Source organism: Elephas maximus, chromosome 5, assembly GCF_024166365.1.
Source record: "Elephas maximus indicus isolate mEleMax1 chromosome 5, mEleMax1 primary haplotype, whole genome shotgun sequence".
Lineage (NCBI taxonomy): Eukaryota > Metazoa > Chordata > Mammalia > Proboscidea > Elephantidae > Elephas > Elephas maximus.
Genome location: NC_064823.1, coordinates 79,960,396 through 79,971,683, shown reverse-complemented (window position 1 = coordinate 79,971,683; position 11,288 = coordinate 79,960,396). Strand labels below are relative to the sequence as shown.

At 44.6% G+C, this 11,288-nt stretch overlaps 1 pseudogene; it reads right to left on the bottom strand.

Annotated features, from left to right (window-relative positions):
- Positions 1 to 8,565: 8,565 nt before the first annotated feature.
- On the bottom strand, positions 8,566 to 10,449 carry LOC126076714 (probable ATP-dependent RNA helicase DDX41; annotated as a pseudogene).
- Positions 10,450 to 11,288: the final 839 nt, after the last annotated feature.

The following is an 11,288-nucleotide window of genomic DNA, read 5'->3' as shown; positions in this document are numbered from 1 at the left end:
TCAGCCCATTCAGAGAGGTTTATCTACATACACCTACCCCGTATCTCCTCGTCACCACTTTTCCATCACATTCCTTCCAAATCCTTGACTGTCCAGCCAAACCATTTGCGACAGCCCATGAATCATCATACAATTGCACATCTGGACATTTCACCTTCCAAGCAAAGCGAACAGCCAAGTACACTGCTTGAAATTCTGCCCATTGTGAGGATTTTACTTCACCACTGACCTTCAGGGAGGTCCCAGAAAAAGGCTGCAGTGCCACCACTGTCCGCTTTCAAGTGATACCTGCATATCATGCAAAACCATCTGTAAACCAGGGACAAGTTTTCTCTTTCGCAATCAACTGATAATAAGGGACTCCCCATGACACCTGTGATCATTAAGGTTGTGTGTGAACTTGGCTGGGCCATGATTCTCAGTGGTTTGGCAGTTATGATGTAGTTTGGCAGTCGTGTGGTGACGTGATCACTTCTATGATGAGATTTGATATAGTGATCACCTCCATGATGAGATCTGCTGTGAGTCAGCCTGCATCAAATATAAGTGGACTTTCTGGCAAGGCTCATGGGCTTTTGCTTCCTCTCAGTCCTGCAGCTGGCTCATGTTTGTCTGACCTCTGGTTCTTGGAACTTGAGCTAGCATCTTACCTAGGGTCTTGCCTGCCGATCTTGGGATTCATCGATCTTCTCAGCCTGTGAGCAAGAGCCCTGCTGTCTGACCTGCTAATCTTGGGTTCGCCAGCCCCTGCAGCTATGTGAATCAGAAAACCTTTATCCTGACCCATGGACTTGGTACCTTCCAACCTAAGACAAGGTCGTATTGGTGCAGACTGGGAGAGGGCAAGTAATGTGACAGAAGTGGAAACTATGGGCATTTGGGCCACTTCCTCATGCAACTTATGTGTACCATCACATCCTGCTCAAGCCTGATCTCGTGTATACCACTTCCATTTAATGACGGACTGCTGTTGTACACCTTCCACTTATGATTCTGTGCGTCAGACAACACCCAGTTTATGATGGGCAGTTCAGACTGCCTAGTGACTTGGTGGCCCATAGTTAAGCGTTCAGTCTCTACTAAGGCCCAGTAACATGCCAAAAGCTATTTCTCAAAAGGAGAGTAGTTATTTGCAGACGATGGCAGAGCGTTACTCCCTAATCCTAAGGGTCTGCACTGTGATGCAGTAATAGAGACCTGCCAAAGACTCCAAAAAGCAACTCTATCTCCACTGATACTTCAAACACCATTTGATCAGCTGGATTATATGGTCCAAGTGACAGAGCAATTTGCACAGCAGCTTGAACCTGTTGTAGAACTTTCACTTGTTGTGGGCCTCACTCAAAACTAGCTGCTTTTTGAGTCACTTGATAAATACACCAGAGTAGCACACCCAAATGAGGGATATGTTTCCTCCAGTATCCAATGAGGCACACCAGGTGTTGTGCCTCCTTCTTAGTTGTGGAAGGGGCCAGATTAATAACTTATCCTTCACTTTAGAAGGAATATCTTGATATGCCCCACACTACTGGATCTCTAAAAATTCCACTGAGGTGGAAGACAGCTGAATTTTGGGGGGATAAATTTCCCACCCTCTAGCACACAAATATTCCACCAGTAAGTCCAGAGTCATTGACACTTCCTCCTTACTAGGTCCATTCAGCATAATGTCATGCATGTAATAGAGCATTGTGACACCTTGGGAAAGGGAAAGGCAATCAAGATCCCTGCAGATTAATTGTGACATAGGCCTGAGAGTTGGTATACCTCTGAGGTAGGACAGTGAAGGTGTATTGCAACCTTGTCAGCTGAAGGCAAACTGCTGCTGGTGGTGCTTTGAAACAGGTATGGAGAAAAAGGCATTACTCATCCAGCGCTGCTATAACAGAAATACCACAAGTGGGTGGCTTCAACAAAGATAAGTTTATTTTCTCATAGTCCGGTAGGCTAGAAGTCCAAATTCAGGGCACCGGCTCCAGGGGAAGTCTTTCTGTCTGTGTTGGCTCTGGAGGAAGGTCCTTGTCATCAGTCTTCCCTTGGTCTGGGAGCATCTCAGTGCAGGAACCTCAAATCCAAAGGATGTGCTCTGCTCCCAGCACTGCTTTCTTGGTGGTATGAGGTCCCCAACTTTCTGCTTGAGATAAAAGGTGGTGAAACTCCCTTTATATTGGATCAGGGATGTGACCTGGCTAAGGTTATTACAATCCCACCCTAATGCTCTTTACCCACATGCAGACATTATGATTTATAACACATACAAAAATCACAAAATGGAGGGCAACCACACAATACTGGGAATATGGCCTAACCAAGTTGACACATATTTTGGGGGGACACAATACAATCCATGACACCAGATCAATAGCTGCATACCAGGTACCAGAAGATGTATTCATTTGGTCAAGCAATGAAACCACATCTGGAACAGCAGCTGCAATTAGAGTTACCATTTAGTTAACTTCACCAGAGTCCACTGTTACTCTTAAGGATCCATCTGTTTTTTGCACAGGCCAAATAGACAAATTGAATGTGGGTGTCATGGTAATCATCACCCCTGTGCCCATCCAATCCCTGATGGTGGCAGTAATGTATGCATTCCCTCTAACACTGCAGTGTTGCTTTAGGTTTACTATTTTCCTAGGTAGGGGCAGCTCTAATGGCTTCTACTTGGCTTTCCCTGTTGTAATGGCCCTTACTCCATTTGTCAGGGATTCAATGTGGGGGTTCTCTCAGTTGCTGAGTATATCTATTCCAATTATGCATCTGGAACTGGTGAAATCACTACAGGATGGATCCAGGAACCAACTGGACCCACTGTGAGATGAACCTGGGCTAAGGCTCCATTAATAACCTGACTTCATATGCCCCCACTCTGACTGGTGGGCCAAAGTGATGTCTTGGGTCACCTGAAATTAGTGTCATTCAGAGCCAATATCCAGTTGTCATGGATTGAATTGTATCCCCCCAAAATATCCATCAACTTGGCTAGGTCATGATTCCCAGTATTGTATGATTGTCTACCATTTTGTCATCTGATGTGACTTCCCTATGTGTTGTAAATCCTATCACTATGATGTAATGAGATAGAATGCTGGAGGTTATATTGATGAGATCTACAAGATTAGATAATGTTTTAAGCCAATCTCTTTCGAAATATAAAGGAGAGAAGTGAGCAGAGAGACATGGGGACCTCATACCACCAAGAAAGCAGTGCTGGGAACAGAGCACGTCCTTTGGACCTGAGGTTCCTGTGCTGAGATGCTCCCAGACCAAGGGAAGACTGATGACAAGGACCTTCCTCCTGAGCCAACAGAGAGAGAAAGCCTTCCCCTGGAGCTGGTGTCCTGAATTTAGACTTCTAGCCTACTGGACTGTGAGAGAATAAATTTCTCTTTGTTGAAGCCATCCACTTGTGGTATTTCTGGTATAGCAGCACTAGATGACTAAAACACCAGTAGTCCCCCAAAAGTCTGATTATTTCCTTTTCCCCAGTGAGTAGTCACTCGGAAAAGGCTATAGATCTCTTTGGGAAAGGCTGGGAGAAAGATTAACAGTATTAATTTTTGCAGTGTAATGGAACCAGACCTCCCTTTATTTAAGGGGTTTTGGGTCTGTAAACTGGCTGAAGTCTGGGAATTGAATTAGGGGCTGTGACTCTCTATGCTGGTGATTCAAGTTAGACCGCTGTTCACTTGACCTAGAATTCTTCTGTTGTACAGATCAAGTAAATATTTAGTAAATTTCTCATCTGTTTCACTCCTAGGGATACCGTGTCTAAGTAGCCAACACCATAAGTCCATAAGAGTCAGACTATTCTGTTTACTGTTTTGACTCCATTGTCCATCGCAGTAACCATGCCCACGTTGTCTTTGTCACTTGAGTGCTGCCATTTGGATTCTACTGCCGTGGGGTCCAGTCAGCTCCATTATAGTTAGGTGTCTTAATTCAGTTCGAGCAGTTCCCACTGTCAAATCTGACTTACCTAAACTAGCAATCACAGCAGTCTTCAAAGATGCTGGGGCTCTCATCACAAATTTGTTCCTCACAGTTGTAGTAAAAGGTGTGTGTCCTCTGGGCACTACATGTGTGGGTCTGTGGGCCTAAACGGGTAACTCCCCTCTAGCATGCCAATTTCCCTAAGCCTTTGGATACCTTCTTCTACAGTATGCCACAGCAGGTCTGGTACTTCAACTTGACTACTTATAGGCCACCGCTTTATCCATGTTTCAGTGAACCAACCAAATAAACTATTAGATGCTTTCCTAACTTTTCAAGCTGAAACATTGAATGAAGAATCTGCTTAGTGAGCACATATTAATAAACTCAGAATGATCCAGCCTTATGTTCCTTGCACCATTATCTCACACCCTTAATAACCATTCCCACTCTTATTCCCCAGGTTTCTGTTTGTACATATCAGAAAAGTCAAACAGTTTTTTTGGAATGTAGCATACCTCCTCCTGAATCACACTTTGTGCTTCATCTTTTGGGGCTTGATGGAACTTAGGTCTAGTTATAAAAAAATGGGTCTAGAATAAAAAATGGGTAGTAAGGGCGGGTCCTGGGTATATTCATCAATGTCTTGTAAGATATCTGCTCCAGGTGACGCCCCAGACAATGAGTAAGACAGTACCCCAGGGAATATCTCGGACAAAGGCTCTTCACACACAGCTGAATTAATCTCATCGTATGGGGGTGGAGGGATAGTGGTTTTACTGGGAAAGGTGACTTAGTGTACAAAGATGGAGTAATCGCTTCAGATGAGAGTAAGAGGGCTGGTTCTGTTGTCAGGAGTGATTCAATGGAATTTAGGGACTCAGTGTCTCCAGCTTCCTGATATCGACCCATATATCCCCATCCCAAGTTTTGGGATTCCACTTCTTTCCAGTCAATGCCTTTAATTTTAGACTCCATTCTAGTTTAGGAATTCAGTTGGCATTGTAATTCAGCCACTGTTAATGATAAGAATCTCGATTTGGTGTTCCAAAATAACAGCTCTGTTATTAGAAAAGATAAGGCTTTCAGGGCACAAGTGGCAACTTTGAGGTCTTTTATGCAGTGCTTGAGCTGTGACTCCGAAGTCCTGAGCTTGTCTCTTTTTTTTACCACTTTGTCTAGTGAACTTTGAACCAACTAACTAGCTTCCTTATACTTATTATGAAAAAATTGTAGAAAATACCAAACATGCAGTCACCCAGAACCTAGCTTCTCACAAATAATCAATCTATATGTGGTGACATTTAGTGTTAATATTGCCATCTCATGCCATGAATTAGCAGAGAGGTTGGGAGAGAGATTTATCCCAAGAACATGGCTCACAAGATTGTAGAGGGTGGCAAATCCCAAGTATGTGGTTCAGGTGTCTGGCTGTGGGTTTCTTCTGATTCATGTAGCCGCAGGGGCTGACGAACCCAAGATTGGCAGGTCAGGCGGTAGGCCACTAGCTTATGGGCTGCAGACACTGATGAATCCAAGATCAGCCAGGTAGGCTCCTGGCTCACAGACTGTGGAGGCCGACGAATGCCAAGATCAGCAGGCAATACAGCAGGCAGTTGGCTCAAGTCCCAAGAAGCAAAGATCAGATGATGATGAGCTGAATGCAGAATCCGGAGCAAGCAAGTGAGCTTAGCCAGAACGTCCATCTATATCTTGGATGCAGGCCACACCCCTGAGGAAACTCCCCTTACAACTGATTAGCTGAGAACATGAGATCACATCATGAAGGATGACTATATCATTACATAACTGCCAAACCACTGAGAATCATGGCCCAGGCCAAGGTGACACACAGTCTTAACCATCAATGTAGGACAGATTTCTCTTACTGTTTCAGGGAATAAATAGCAATAACCAGCAGTTAGTGAGTTGGCTGGTTCAGTGCTTCCATCCTAACTCCCTTGAAATTCCTATTAGTATTCAGGGTGGCATGGGGTTGTAAGAAAAAGAAGGAAAAGTAGGAACAACTTCTGATTGAGGTCCACTTTGCAGTGGTATACCAATCCTGACTGTCACTGCAGAAGTGTAACCTGCCCCCCCCCCAGAAGTCACAAAGGACCAGATTTATGACCTTTATCACCATATTTTGGGCATATACTAACATATAATATATTAAAAATATTATTAATATTATTTAGACTATCAAGCTGAATGTAACCCTTTCCTGTATAGCTAAAATCTCAATAATTTTAAATGTCTTTCATTTTTCTCTTTGTAGGTAGAGAGACTTCCTCTTTTGGGGCCTAAGCTCTCTAGTGCATGCCTTGTTGGCCCTTTTCGTCCTACTTCCTTAATGTCCGTAAGTCTGAGCTTCAGTGTTCATCTTGCATCCCACAGGAAGCCTGCAGTCTTTGGCACATTCCACAGGATATGTGCTTCCTTCCTTAACTCTCTGAAACCTGTGGCTGATATGTACACCATGGTCTTAATTATGGATCTTTGTTTACAGGAACAGAAATCCCCTCAACCCAGCTCTATGTGTGTAGGTGGAAAGGGTCTTTATTGAAGGGGTTCAGAGGAATTTCAGAAAATAAGAGTCCTTTATTTCACAGGAAGTAGAAGGTTATCCAACAGCTGCTCTCTGTAGACTCAGATGATCTCTCACCTCTGTTTCTCTTGGGATGCACATTTGTCCCTTCCTTTCTATTCCTTCCATGTCTGACCTTTCCAGGCTTTTGAGGTTTGTTGTTGTTAGTTACCATCAAGTCTGCTCTGACTCATGGTGACCTTGTACATAACAGAATGAAACACTGCCTAGTCCTGTGCCATCTTCATGATCTTTGTACGTTTGAGGCCATTGTTGTGGCTATTGTGTCAATGTATCTCATTGGGAGTTTCCCTTATTTTCACTGACCCTCTACCAAACATGATGTCCTTTTCTAGGGTTTGAGGTTTACCCCCAATGATAATAATGACATAATTTTTTAAAAAATTACTCCAAATATCACAATTATGGTATTTTATATTTGTTTCATAAACTACTTATGATACATGTGTAATGCATATATATGTCTACAAAAAGATTTTAAAATAATTAAGCCTTGTTTATTCTTACGAGCTAAGAATACTTTTTTGTGTGAATTGCTGGTCTTATCACATTAACTGATTGCCAATACACATTAAGCTCAACACATACATAGCTGAAGAGACAACTTATATATTAATTTATGATAGAAAACAGAAGCAGTTAAGACTTTACTGAATTAAATTACTGAACAAATTTGACAGGCTAAAACAAACTTTTTCAAGATAGTATAGAGCTTCATCTAAGATACTCCACTGGTCTCATCCCTTTGGGAGCAAGGGAGAATGAAGAAAACTAAAGATACAAGGGAAAGATTAGTCCAAGGATTAATGGGCTACAACTACCATAGTCTCCACCAGACTGACTCCAGTACAACTAGATGATGCCCAGCTACCACCACTGACTGCCCTGACAGGAATCACAATAGAGGGTCCCAGACAGAGCTGGAGAAAAATGTAGAACAAAATTCTAACTCACAAAAAAAGACCAGACTTACTGGCCTGACAGACTGCAGAAACCCCAAGAATATGACCCCTGGGCACTGTTTTAGCTCAGTAATGAAGTCACCCCTGATGCTCACCCTTGGGCCAAAGTTTAGACAGGCCCATAAAACAAAAGGAGACTAAAAGGGCACACCAGCCCAGGGGCAAGGACTAGAAGGCAGGAGGGGACAGGAAAGCATAGGGAACCCAAGGTCAAGAAGGGAGAGTGTTGACATGCCGTGGGTTGTTAACCAATGTCATAAAACAATATGTCCTGGGGTTGTTAACCAATGTCATAAAACAATATGTCTTGGGGTTGTTAACCAGTATCATAAAATGTGTACTGTTTAATGAGAAGCTAGTTCTGTAAAAAAAACCTTCATCTAAAGTACAATTAAAAAAAAAAAGTCTAGTACTCAAGCAAAATCTCTGTGAAAAGTCATATTTATATAATAAAACAACTGAATTAAGGAAAAATATAGTCTGACTTTATAGCTTGAGGGAAATACTGTTAAGTAAATGTAGGGGACTTCCAGAGGTGTTGAAACAAAATGGGGAAAAACCATATAATTATCACACTTTTCTTATAATTGGAGCTTAAACTCATAGGATATAAACTGCAAAATTTCTACCCGAAACACTGATTCCTCTTAAGGGATCTCCTGAAGATCCAGGCCCTCCTGGACTTTGAAATAAAGAGCTAAGTTTTCACCTCAGAGTTGTGAATCAGAAATCAGATTCTAAGGGGTAGGAAAGGTGTAAGTCAGCCAAAGATACAGAGTTCTCTACAACTGGGCTTTTTTGGAACTTGGATCATGTTTATTTTAGATACAAAAGTTTCTAGCTATATATATATGTATATATATATATACCACATTATGAAGTACACTCTGCTAGAATGTTGGGAAAGAACTAATACACTCTGCTAGAATGTTGGGAAAGAACTAATACACTCTGCTAGAATGTTGGGAAAGAACTAAGTCGAATCTCTGGCTCATTTGCAAAGTTCCCCTTGTTCCTCTGCTATCAATGCCTGTCTGGCCTTATGCCAAGACCAAGTTCTTAATTCTGCCATTGTTTAAGGACAAAAGCATGTCTGGGTTGTAGGCTGAATTCTTTAGAGAAGGGGTAGAGACAGACATCCATGGAGCTGTGGGCCAGGTAGTCCTTTAGGCTGATCTTGCTGACCCACTTGGTCTGCATGGCCTCGATCTGGGGGGCAATCAGTGATCTGATGGCCCAGATCCCCGCAGAAGGTACTGCAATGCTCTCCTCCGATGTCAGGCATGGACTTGTCCCAACAATGCAGCACTGGCAGCACAGGTGGCACCTTTTGCTTGGCCTTTGAGATCCATCAGTGGGGACTCATCGAGGGCCTTGTTGATGAAGGTGGTGGCAATGCCCGTGTTTCCTGAGTGCCCAGTGTGGCTGCTACAGTGTATGTAGGTGTATGTAGTTCTCGATTTCCTCAGGCATGTTGTGACTGATGACGTGCTGGACGGCAGGGAAGTCCAGGCCCTTGGAGGCTACGTCTTTGGCCACCAGGACATCCATCTTACCCTCCCAGAATGCCTCGACAGTCTTGGTTCCTTCTCCGTGGTCTTTGCCCCATGGATGGCCACGGCCTCCACCCTCTTATAAGCAGCAGGTACTCATAGATGGTGTCCACGTCTGCCTTTTTCTCCACAAAGATGAGCACAGGTGGAGGTGTCTTCTTCAGACCCTTGAGCAGATACAACATCTCGGCCTCTTTCTTCACTTATTCTACATCCTGGATGATGTCCAGGCTGGCGGTCCCAGCACTGCCCACATCAACTGTGACAGGCTTCACCAGGGCACTTCTGGTGAAGTTCTGAATCTTCTTGGGCATGGTGACAAGGAAGAGCAGAGTGCTGCTGGCCCTTGAAGGAGGAGAAGATAGTGCCGATGTCACCTTTGAAGCCCATGTCGATCATGTGATTGGCCTCACCCAGAGCCAGGTAGCAGATCTGTGAAGCACCCAGGGGGTGGACACCATCATGTGTGCCCTGTGTCAGATGGTCTCCATCTGCTCTTTCATAAACATGCCCCAACGCAGAGTGCACAGTGCAGCAGGGACGAGCAGTCTTCCTGAAGCAGAGGGCAATAGTACTCCAGGATGCCATGAGTCTGTCAGACCAGCTCCCACAAAGGGCAGATGATGAGTCCACAGGAGCCCTCATACTTGGAGAAAGGTTACCTCTTCTCTTGTTCCAGGCAGAGCATGATGATGGGCACCAATGTCATGCCAGAACCGGTGAAGGCAATACCAATCATGTCCCGGCTGGATAGAATGGTGGGGATGCCCTGGGTCTGAATGGGCGTCAGGTGGTGAATACCTTTCTTCAGGCATCTCAGGATGGCTGCAGGGAATTTCATTTCCTTGAAGCTCTTCGTAGATGGTGGGATACCATCTCCCTCCACCAGGATTTGGTACTTCTTCTGTATGCACTCGTGCTGTGCTTCAGATGTACTTAGGGCGTAACCTGGGGGCATCCAGCTGGTTTTGATTGGGTTGTATGTGATTCCCTTGGCCATCTCCTTCACTGACATCAAGGCTCAGCCCTCGGCCGCACTCTCCAGAATCTTCTCTTCTTCCTTTAGCTGCTTCTCCATGGCGGACTCTTTGTGGGCTTTGGCCTTCTTTTTGAGGGGCTGGTGTAGCTCCAGGAGGCAGACTTTGGACTGAGGGCCCAGCGAGATGTCGCCCTCATCTCTCTGGAGCTCGCTGCTGCTGTCCTGCTGCTCCTCCTCCTCAGCCCCCTTGTGCCTTTGCTGTAAAAGCTTCCGGATCAGCAGTTGCCAACGCTGCCGCAGTAGCCCATAGGGCACATGGTCCTCACCCGCCTCTTCCTCCCCGGAGCGGCTTCCTCAGGCAGTCGCCCAGTTGATGCGTGCCCGCTTGTGCTCTGATTCCGACTCCTCCATCGTTTCCTCACATAGCTTTGGATGCTTGTCTTTCAGAACCTTCTCATTTAACTGTGGCTGTTGCACTGGATTAAACTACATTTTATGAAATAAACTGGCTTCTCAGAGATCTCTGTTTTAGTGCCCACAGCACACAAAAAGAGAGTCCAAACAAATAAGAAACGAAGACTCCCCTGAATAGGAGCTTCAAACAGAGATACCTGGCATATTCAGGGTGGCTGGCCTAGCAGTAGGGCCAGTCCCACTTCTTGTTACAAGCTCCTGCTTCTGTATTACCCAGAAGGTTATTTGCAGGAGCCCTAAAATCAGAGCACTTGACCAAAGTAAAATGGCTAGTCTGAGCCTGAGTTCAGACTCCATCCTGACTCATGCTAACTTCTTTAACAATCAGTGACCCTCCTACAGAGTTAAAAGCCTGTGACTGAGAAACTTTTTTCTCTTTAACCTAAGGGAAGTTCCAGACACTAGCGGACTTAAGTGCATAACAAAGGATTTCCCCTGCAACCATCGAACCCTTAAAACCAAACCAAACCCACCGCCACGGACTCGATTCCAACTCACAGTGACCTTATAGAACTGAGCAGAACTTAACCACTATGCCGCCAGGGTTTCCATCAAACCCTTAAAAAAAACAAAACCTAACCTGTTGTGAAAACCCTTGTTGTTGTTGTTAGGTGCCATTGAGTCGGTTCCGACTCATAGCAAACCTGTGCACAACAGAACGAAACACTGCGTGGTCTTGAGCCATCCTTATAATCGTTGTTAGGCTTGAGCCCATTGTTGCAGCCACTGTGTCAATCCACCTTATTGAGGGTCTTCCTCTTTTCCACTGACCCTGT